The sequence below is a fragment of the Ictidomys tridecemlineatus genome, chromosome 6 (genome assembly GCF_052094955.1).
Source record: "Ictidomys tridecemlineatus isolate mIctTri1 chromosome 6, mIctTri1.hap1, whole genome shotgun sequence".
NCBI lineage: Eukaryota > Metazoa > Chordata > Mammalia > Rodentia > Sciuridae > Ictidomys > Ictidomys tridecemlineatus.
In genome coordinates this window covers 177,275,199-177,286,104 of record NC_135482.1, presented here as the reverse complement: position 1 = coordinate 177,286,104, position 10,906 = coordinate 177,275,199, and the positions used below count along the sequence as shown (strand labels likewise).

General features: G+C 43.8%; 1 long non-coding RNA gene across 1 annotated transcript; it reads right to left on the bottom strand.

Moving 5' to 3' along the window:
- Positions 1-443: 443 nt before the first annotated feature.
- LOC144378432 (uncharacterized) lies at positions 444-9,756 on the bottom strand. Its single transcript, XR_013440081.1, has 2 exons — positions 9,639-9,756; positions 444-767 (listed from the first exon to the last, which is right to left on the bottom strand). It is a non-coding gene; the product is annotated as an uncharacterized LOC144378432 (long non-coding RNA).
- Positions 9,757-10,906: the final 1,150 nt, after the last annotated feature.

Sequence of the window (10,906 nt, the reverse complement as noted above, 5' to 3'; positions counted from 1 at the left end):
ACTTTGCTCACCAAGCCTGTTGGAAACTTATAAAAGTAAATCATGAAGGGGTAAGAAAGTACTTCGTAGTCAGTCTTTATTGGATGAAGCAACAGTGCTGTGGATTTATTTTTATAACTATGTCTGCAGTCCAAGGGACCAGACTGAGTTTCTTCCAGTCTTCTGTATTTGTAAAATGGTAACCATGCAGTCACCCCCCCTAAATAAAATTTATAACTCTTTTCTGACATCCAGTCATGTGAAGTATTAGTCATGCGAATGAGTCTTGTGATGCACTTGTAATTTTGACCATTTTTACCTTTTTTGGTAGAGAAGAGAAATTTAATAGAGTTGAAATTATTTGAGAAGAAAAGGGTCATGATGAAATTTGTAGCTTGGCTTGGAAAGGTATTATGTTTTAATATCACTTTCTTTAATGTTTAAATAATTCAAGACCATTTGATTAATTCAATCAAATCATGTAAATCAAATTTATTCGGCACTCGGTTCATGAGTGCTCACTGTGTTTCCGGCATTGTTCTAGCAGCTGGGCACATAGTGTAGAAGAATGTCACGAGCCCCACCTTCAAGGGACTCCTACATTCAAACAGATTCGTACCACCCTCGAACGCTGAGGCTGTGTCAGGGTTTAGCCATGTACCCCTCTCATTTATGGACAAAGAAACTGAAGCATGAGGAGGGTGAGCTTGAACTTGCCTTTTAATCTTGATTCCTGACTTTTATTGAGTTGGCAAACAGAGCAGAGCTGATTCCAAGTATACCTCATTCTGGAAAGACAAAATTATGGAGACAGCAAAGGGATTAGTGGTCATCAGGGCTTGGGGGAGAAGAGGATGAGTAGGTGGAGCACAGAGGAATTTTTTTTTTTATGGCAGTAAAACTCTTCTGTGTGATGCTCTAATGGTGGATGCACGTCATCATACAGTGTCCAAACCCACCAAATATACAGCACCAAGAGTGAGCACTAATGGTAAGTGTAGACTCTGGGTGATCACCATGTGTCAGTGTAGGTTCACAGATGGTGGCAAATGTCCCCCTCTGCTGAGGATGTTGACAGTGGGGGACACTGGCCATGTGTGGAGGTAAAGAGGATACGTGGGAACTCTGTACCTTCTGCTCAATTTTGCTGTGAACCTAAAACTGCTCTTAAATATAATGACTATCTTTAAAAAAAAAAAAACTGAAGAGTTTGATTATAATTAACTTCTTTTAATCTATTTTAATAATTGGTTGGAGTCTTCTGAGTTTATTATTTATATGTGCTTATGTATTACATATGAAAGTCCCCAGAATGATTAATAAACAAAAGTCAATACTCAAGAAGAGAAAATAAGACAGAGGGTTTAGAAGGAACACAACCAAGCTCTGTGGACTCACGTGGATGTGAATTCAGCTCTAACAGTAGTCAGTCTGGATACAGAGCCCATCACAACCCCACCCTTTGCCGTATGATGGAGGGACCACAGAAGAACTTGAAATTTTTTATCTTTCAGTTTTGTCTCCCAAGAGGATTAACAAACCAGAAATGGATGGGATTCTGCTTTCTTTCTTTTTAAATAAATAAATGGGTCATCTTTTAAGATGCTTTGGGGAGAGAATCTCTTACAAAACAATTTTATTATATCCTTCAAAACCCATCCATTCCCTTAAATCCATTGGGATTTCTTTTTCACCTTCCAGTAAAGAAGGTCCATGTGCTGATGCTGATATGCAGACTCCATGCTCTTTGACAACAGCAGAGGCAATTCCTAGGCTTCCCTTCCGCCTGGGTTGCCTTGGTCTTGCCTGGGACAGTATCAAGGAAAAGCAGCCTCTGGGCCTGTAGACATTACCTGGGAGCTGGAAAGCTTTCAGGCCTGCCACAGAGCTAATACAGAAAGTCCATTAACAGCCAGGTGTCGGGGTGCACACCTGTAATCCCAGCAGCTGGGGAGGCTGAGACAAGAGAATCCCGAGTTCAAAGGTAAGGCACTAAGCAACTCAGTGAGACCCTCTCTCTAAATGAAACACAAAATAGGGCTGGGGTGGGACTCAGTGGTCAAGTACCCCTGAGTTCAATCCCTGGTACAGGAAGGAAGGAAGGAAGGAAGGAAGGAAGGAAGGAAGGAAGGAAGGAAGGAAGGAAGGAAGGAAGGAAGGAAGGAAGGAAGGAAGGAAGGAAGGAAGGAAGGAAGGAAGGAAGGAAGGAAGGAAGGAAGGAAGAGCGAGCATTAACAGGGCCAGGGATGTGGCTCAAGCCGTATTGCGCTCGCCTGGCATGCGTGCGGCCCGGGATCGATCCTCAGCACCACATACAAACAAAGATGTTGTGTCTGCCGAAAACTAAAATAAATAAATAAGTATTAAAAAAAAAAAAGAAAGTGCATTAACAGGGAAGATTTGCTGATGATCCACCTCTGCTGAGGCTGGACCAGACCTACACACTGTTGCTTCTTGGAAACAAAGCAGAAGCCTACAGGTGTAGCCTGGAGCCACATCTCCATGCTGTGTACCTGGGGCACCCATCCACATAGGCCCCAGTGACCAAGGGTATTGACCACTAGGTGTCCCTGTGGCAGCTCCAGCCCCTGGGGATGGCCACACCATCAATGGCAAAGGTCCTGAATTTCAACACTGACTTCTTTATCGAAAACACTTCTTTTCAGGTGGTTTTGTAGGCAAGACCCCAAGAGCTGAAATAATACCGACCCTAAAGAAGAGATATATGTGAATACATGACCAGCGTAACTCCACATCATGTACAACCACAAGAATGGGAAGTTATACTTCATGTATCTATGACATGTCAAAATACACTCTGCTAACTAAAAAGAACCAAAAATAAATAAATAAATAAATAAATAATAAAGTAAATTTTTTAAAAATAATTTTTAAAAAGACACTGAGATTATTGGGCTGAAAGAAACTTTTGATTTTATCGGAAGCAGGCTTGTCGGAATCATATGCTACTCTCCTTTAGATTAAGTTTCCTGCGCCCTAGTTTTGCAACTTGGAGCACGGTCGTACATTGTGATTTGTGTCCTCAAATGCTACATGGAAACAAGAAGTTCTTCTAACCTGTACACTTTGCTAGAAACTTCCCCCAATAATAACTAATAATAAATAGTTAATCTTATTTAGTGTTTGCCAATTACTTCTCAGCCAGGAGTGATGGAAGTGAACTTATTTCAAATCTTCCAAACTCAAAACTGGGAGCTTTTAACCTTTATGCTATCATGCTGCCACTGACTGTAGGGTGGTGGCTGTGTTATTTCTCATCCTTACGGTGACCCTGAAAGATATTGTTTTAACCTTATTTTACAAATGAGGAATCAGAAATTAATAGTTTATATTGATGTCACACAGCTAACAAGAGTTTGGCTCAGATTTCTAAACCTATCTCTGTCTGACTCTTGTGCCACGGTCACGTTCATCCCCTATACCTCACTGTCCCGTGGCAGAAGCAGCATCTGTATGGAGGCAAGAACTGGCTCAAAATGTGCAGGAAGTGAAGTTGTTTTGGAGATAGACTTGGACTGCCACAGCTGGATAAAATGATTGAATTGAGGCTTTTCCAATGTCAGGATGCATGGGCAGTCAGCTCATTTGAGTGGCTAGTGTATGATCTGTTGGATTTGAGGGTGATGCACGTTCTCTGCTTGAGGATGGTGTGTGATCTCCTGAATTGGGGGAATGGCATGCAACTCTCTGGTTTTGTGAGCAATGAAGAAACCGAGACCCAGAAAGGTAATGTGACTTGCCCATGATCACAGAACTAGTTGGTGGTAGACTCAAATGGTCAGCCTCTCCTCTTTTTTTCAGCAAAATAAATTCTTATATCTTCCAGAGCATAGGAAACTGGGTCTGACTGCTTCATTTTCTCCTGAATATGATATCTTCACAAACTGGGCATTTGATGCACAAAAGCTCTGGCTATTGGAGTGGAACGGCAGGCACAGGCACCATAGGCCTCTGCTTTCCTGCTGCTTCCTCCATCCCTGAACAGAGAGCCTAAGGTTGCTGTCATAATGGGAAAGGGAGACAGGGTTGAAAGGAATCACCAAGACCAAGAAGCACGCATGCAATGCGTCAGAACTTGATCTGTCCATGAGAACAGGCCTCATATGCCAGCCCCCACCTTAACCATGGGGGACAAGTTCTAAGATGCCTAGTAGGTGTCTGGAACTGTGGATAGCATGGAATCATAGACACACACACACACAAAATGTGTTTTTTCCTATGCATACCTACCTATTATAAAGTTTGGTAAGTTAGGCACAGTAACAGATTAACCACATTAACTAATAATAAAGTAGAGTAATTCTACCATTAGAGTTGAAGTGTTTTGAATTAATGAATTAGTTATTTCTGGAATTTTACATTGGATATTTTCATACCACAGTTGACTGGGGATAACTGAAGCTGAAACTGTGGAAATTAATACTGCAGATAAGGGGGAACTATTGTATATGTATTTGAAGACCAGTGCTTCTTCCTACTTGTGCACTGCCTCACTATGGGAGACCAGTCTTGGACACCTAGCAATGTCACTGTCCTTCTTCCTCTTACCCCACCAGGGAGAGTGCAGCACCAGGACACACTGTAGCCTCAGTCCAAGAAGTCAGCAACACAGGGGAGGGAAAGGGATCTTGCCTGGAGAGGATCCCTACATGATGGAATAGAAACCCAAGAAGTCTGGCAGAGTTGGGGAAGCTAAACCTCCCACATTCCCACTAGGTGCTAGGTTCCTGCCCAGGATTGGCATCACTTAGTCCTTTTTATATTTAAATAGCCAAAGCCCCCAAACTGTAGAAGACACTTGTGCCAAGTGATTCACTGGAATGCTACCTGGAATCTTTTGCTTTCATCCTCAAAGGTCTCTGATGACAGACAAGGCCAGGCCCAGACCCATCCTACTGTCATGCAAAGCAGCCCGCTGCTTGCAGCTGAAAGATCAAGTTGCACTGTCTGCAGGGCTTCATGCCACAGGGAACCCTCTGATATGTGTGTGTGTGTGTGTGTGTTTTAATAGGAGTTCTTAAAAGATACAGTCTTCATTTGGATGAGCACCAACCAGATATTAGATATTTCCATTGAGGAGATGAGTATCGTGCCATCTCTCACCTGGTCTCCTGAAAAGTATCATGTCTGGTTCTGCTCTTCCCTATCTAACCTTCCTTCCCACTTGCTCTCCACTTGGCAGCTAGGAGGGGTTTTGCTTGTTTGTTGTCGTAGTGGTAAAATGTACATAAAATTTACCCTTGTAACTATTTCCCAGTGACATAAGCACAGGCATGCTGTTGTGCAACTAGCATTACCACCCATCTCCAGAACTCTTTTCATCTTGCCAGATGAAAACTCTTTCCTCATTAAATAACGGCTTCCTATTCTCCCCTCTCTCCAGCCTCTGACATCTGCCATTCTACTCTGCGTCCCTGTGATTTTGACTTCTCTGGGTACCTCCTGTAGGTAGAATCATACAGCATTTGTTTTTATATGACTGTCATAGTCACTTAGCATAATGTCCTCAGGGTTCACTCAGCTGCAGCACGTGACAGGATTTCCTTCCTTTGAAGGTTGAATAACATTCCACATTCTGTTAAACCATCCATTTATTGATGGACACTTGGATCATTTCAGAATGTTAAGTTGGAATCCAATTAGATCCCTGCAGGTGGCATAAATCTTTGCCCAGCTATTTGTGCCCCCTTCGCAGAATGACTTCATCACTTTCCCTCCATCCCTGGGGCACTGCCCTCCAGACTCCCTGTTGTCCTCTCAACCCCTCAGAGCCTCAGCCCAGGTAGCTTTCTCACCTGTCTCTACCTGGTTGACCCACCCTGCAGCACAACCCAGATCTGAGATCTCATCCTAGTCAGTAGTACAGCTTCCTCTCTCGGGCACCTTGGTGTCTCCTCACTGCATGGCACAGACCTGTCTTCATACATCTGCTTTGTGAGATCAGCCTGTCTCCAATTTCAATAGCCCTCAACCAAGAGGAATGAGATGGAAGAATGAATGTCAGAAGGTTCTCAGACTGAACCAGGCTGACTTAGATTTGGACTTTGGCTCAGACGACCTTAAGTGAGGCTTCTAGTTTTACTGGGCTTCAGTGTCCCTATCTGCATTAGGGGATAATCATACCCATCTTGTAAATTTGTTGGGAGAATTTAGAGAACAAAATACCAGCACAGTGCCTGGCACATAGTAGGTACCTAGCAATGTCACTGTCCTTCTTCCTCTTACCCCAAATCCAGTCTGAAGTTAACTATGAATCATAACACATTTGGTTCCATAATCACCCCCAAATCACTGGCTCCCAGGTGAGATGAAATTTGTCTTAGAGAGAAGATGATGGAAGGTTCTGGAGCCCTGGGCACCTTAAAAGGTCTAGAGACATCTTGCAAGACCTGAACATCTCCTTTGTTTCTCAGCAATACCAACACCTGAACTCCATCTCAGCCATAGACCCTGGTGGTTATGGAAGATGCGGGAAGCATGGAATCCTTCCTAGAATTTGGAAACTTGGTGATGGAGCTCTTGCCACCAGGAGGAGGGCTCAACATGGTTGTGTATCATCACCAGTGGCTCAGGACAGTGTTTTCATTTCCCCTTCCTTATCCTAAATTGGCTGAGCTCAGAGCCCAGCATCTGCACATCTGGCAGCAGCTCCATTCCTGGTCCCCCTGGGGGCAGGCCCTGGGGGTATTATTGGGCATTCCTAGAGCAAAGAGGAGTACAAATTCACACACACTTGTGGAATGACTTGCAGAATGATTTTTCCAATTGGAAACAGGAGGGAGTCTTGCCAACGCTCCCTGGTTGAGAGGGAAACTGGCAACTAGTTTTTCTAGACTTGCTTCTTTCAAATTCAAGGTGACAAAGGAAGGTCCATTATGTGGGGCACCTCCCCTGGGACTTCCTCTTCAAATATCAGTAAGGACAGTCTCCTCTAAGTAAATCATTTTTGGCATTTATTCTGATTTTCATTAATAGGATATCTCCTGGGCCATCACCCTGATCAGAACATGCCACAAACAGAAGATTTCAGCAAGGAGAAGGGGAGAGATCTCATCTTTGTTAAAGAGGTAGGGTCTTTATTCCTTCTCCTCTGCCTGGTACATGTGATTGGATGCTTCATCCAAATCCAAAATGCTCTCTTTTTTTTAAAAATGAAAAACAAAATAAAGCTGAGATTAACTATTCCTGGATTCAGAAGCCTCAGAATCACCAAGGGGTTTGAAATTCGACCTGTTTGCACCCTCCCCCCATGATACCATGCTGGTATCTAGATGCTAGGTAGGACATGAGTATAAATTGTGCAGGGGATGTTCTCATTGCAAAGACACATTACCAAGGACCCATCCCCTTGGAGTGGAGAATCTGTTGTGTGCAGGAGATGTTAGAGGAGAGGTTTACACCACCTCCTCTTTGGGAAAGTATGTTTTATTTCTCTTTGGGGTAAAGTAGAGACAAAGAGAAGATACTTCCACACTTATTCTGCTCCTGCCCACTTACCCTGATTGCCACATTGTCACAGTTTGTCCCTTGATTTGTTTGCACACTAACTATACTCAGGGCCATTCTTTTACATGCTGTGTGGGGTACTTGTCAGCCTGTCTCCAATTTCATCCTTTCTTTGTGCTAATATGACCCCAGCACTTAGTAGGCAGACAGGAGAACACTGGATCAGCGTGTGTTAACATGAATTAATTTCTTGCTCTGGGGTGGGAGATAGAGAGTTTCTGGTTTTGATAAGCCTTTGATTCTTAAATAATAAAAATGAGAAAACTGAAATATATATAAGATATAAACTCAGCTATGAATACATTCACACACTCAGTGCATGCATGCATATGCGCAATCGCGCACACACACACATACATGCACACGTGCATTTAAAAATTAATAAAACTTCACAGCCATAATGTTAAAAGAGGTTATCTCTAGGTGGTTGAGATTATAATTGGCTTTTAGTTTCCTTTTTTACATTTTAATCAAAGTGTCTATAGGAGCCTATATTACTTTTGTAATCCCAAAAGAAATAAACATTTTATTTCCTCCTCAAAGATACCCTTGAAACTGGTTAACTCTTCAATAGTCATCTGGCAACATTTTCAGAGGACTTAATTAACAGCCAGCTTAGACCAGGTAATGGAGAAATAAAACATGCCAATTAATACCTGAGGCTGGAGAAGAGACCAAGAGCAGTGACAGGGTAACCTCACCAACATCATGGCATTCCTAGTGATGCTTTTCTGGGTCTCATATAGATACCTGGCCTCCATCTCCACATGTCCCATGACAGTAGGAACTGTGGGCAGCCCTCAGTCCTGCAGTTGGAGAACCTCCATGCTCAGGCTTTAAGATGACAATTTCACTGCCTTAATTCATTTTGTGTGGCTGTAACAGAATAACTGAGACCGGGAAATTTATTTTTAAAACCAGCTTATCCCTCACTGTCCTAGAGAATGGGAAATTCCACATCAAGGTGCTGGCATCTGGTGAAGGCCTCGCCATATCCCCACGTGGAAAAGGCAGAAGGGCAGAAAGGGCCAAACTCCCTCCATGAAGCCCTTTCATAATCCATTCACCCAAACGCCTCCCTCAAAGTCCCACCTCCCAACACTGTTGCCTGGGAGACTGAGCTGCCAACTCGTGCATTTGGGGGACACGTTCAGAACAAAGCAGATATGATCAAAGTCCAATCAAGGAAATGGAAATGTCTCCAAGTATTTAAGGAAGGGAGAAATAAATAGAAGAAATCAGCTTCACGGGTGAAGCAAGAGCTGAGAGACCAACAGGGCACCATGAAGCCACTGAGAAATAATCGAACAGGAAGGGACCGTGTCTCTAGGCTGCAGGGACAAAGGGAGCCAATGGCTGTGGGGAGCCCGTGGGCCTTCCTGTGGATCCAGGCCCTGAAGGAGGGAAGGAAACTGGGGTCCTGTCTTTCTCCCTCTGCACCAGCACCAGTGCCTCCCATGCCACACCTGGCAGGCAGCAATCCGCCCTGAAGCCGGCAGTGACATCGACACTGAGCAGAGCAGAGCAGAGAGGAACAATGGATCAGAGGGCAGATAAGTTGCTCTCTGTCCCTGGGCCAAAGGGACTATGTGCTATGAGCTCACCCCCTCCCTCCCTGTCCCATGTCCCTGCTTGTTACCTGGATGTACTCCAATAAAGTCAGGTGATTTTTTTTCCTAGTCTATACAAGTTGCCAAAGTGCAAAAATGAAAATGTGACATTACTTCAAAAGGACCTTGTAGATTTGTCATTGTTGTTTTAAATGAGGGTGCTGTGTTTTCAGGTGGCCAGCCACTCGGGGCCAAGGTTTCAAGTTCTGCCAACTAGGAATAGCTTCCAGTCAGATGGGAGCCGAGGGTCAGTCTCAAAGCCACAAAACTGGTTTGAAAATGAATGTACCTTGGACAAGAGAGGGCTTTCTCCTTTCTTTCCCAAGGTCCCAAACTAAAGGTTCCTGCTTAGCAGCAGGTAGAGCAGAAGAAGGGCATGCTCTAACTCAGGGGCTCAGGGTGAGTGGGGCAGGAGACCAAGACGGAAGGATGCGTCCCCGAGGGCAAACAGACCTCAGGAGCAAGAGATGCCACTGAGGCCTGGAGTTGTGCTGTGTTGCTTTTGTGACCTAACGACCTTACCTGCTGCTGCTGGGGTGCAATAGCTGGAGGGGTCTTGCCAATCAAATTTCCATTATTTTCTTATGGAGAGAGGGGAAAATCTGAAGTGCAGAATCTGAAGTTCTCTTTATGATACTCCCCTATGTGATAAAAATGTAGGTAAAAGGACCTTTGTTATGAATCAAGCAATAATTAAATAAAAGAAAGAGGGAGGTCTTCTCTCATACCCACATCCACCCCACACTTGTGTTCTTAGGAGAGTGGCCTCAGCGTTGAAGTTGAAATCCTGGGGAAAAGGAAAGCCAGTTCTGTTAGTGTGGAGCAGGAGAAAATGAGCCCCTCATCCTGCAGCGGAGGGCTCATCTCTGATCAGCTTCTTGTTTACATGTACTTCCTCATATGGTCCTGTTTTTGATAGATAATGTAATAAAATACACATGTATTCTGCTTTTAAAATTTGACATTATATTATAAATGGTTTAAAGCTTTAATTGTTGATCTAAAGCATTATATTAATAGGCTTATAGCAGTCCCTTTAATGGTTGTTTAAAAATTTCGATGTGAATCTTGAGGCTTGTTTCATAAGCACAGTGTAAAAAAAAAAAAAAAAAAAAACATGGTCATACCTGTGCTATGTTCTTTTTTAAGAATTGATTGATGGAGCAGCCCATGTCCTTTGAGTAGAAAGTCCATTGTTTTCCCTGTCAAAATTCCCTTCCCACCAACCCTTCTGCCAGGTTGTTCAAGAGCGCTGGATCCCTCCTCAGTCTCAAGAGGACTCCTGATAACCAACTAGTAAAACTGCTCGCCTGAGCGCCGGCCCTGAAGTTCCTCCTGGGTGCCACAAGGTGTCACTGTTGAAGAGTAGTCCTGTACCCTCTCAACAGCAAAGACCACCCAACCCGGATGTCCTTCCCAGGATGTCTTTGTGGTTCACGGTTTCACGCTCAGCCATTTCCCTCTAAGCCACAGTCACTGGCAACATTTAGGGTCCGAGGTGCTTCCAAGATGAGCCATATTCTGCTCTGAAAACCAGTTTCACCCCCAATTCTTAGATCCCTCTTACCAACTTGGGACTTGAGACTTCTCTTTTCTCAGAATAACTTTATTTCAAGATCTTGTTCACTTACCTGCAGCTAGATTTAAGCCCCCCACTCTCACCTTTGTACCTGATCAGGCTTTCTAAGTTTACATTTAAAGGAATCATTGATTGATTTGGAGAACCCTGGACTTCTTAGGCAGATCAGTCTACTTCATTTCCAGCCAGCAACTCTACAAATTGAGTGTGT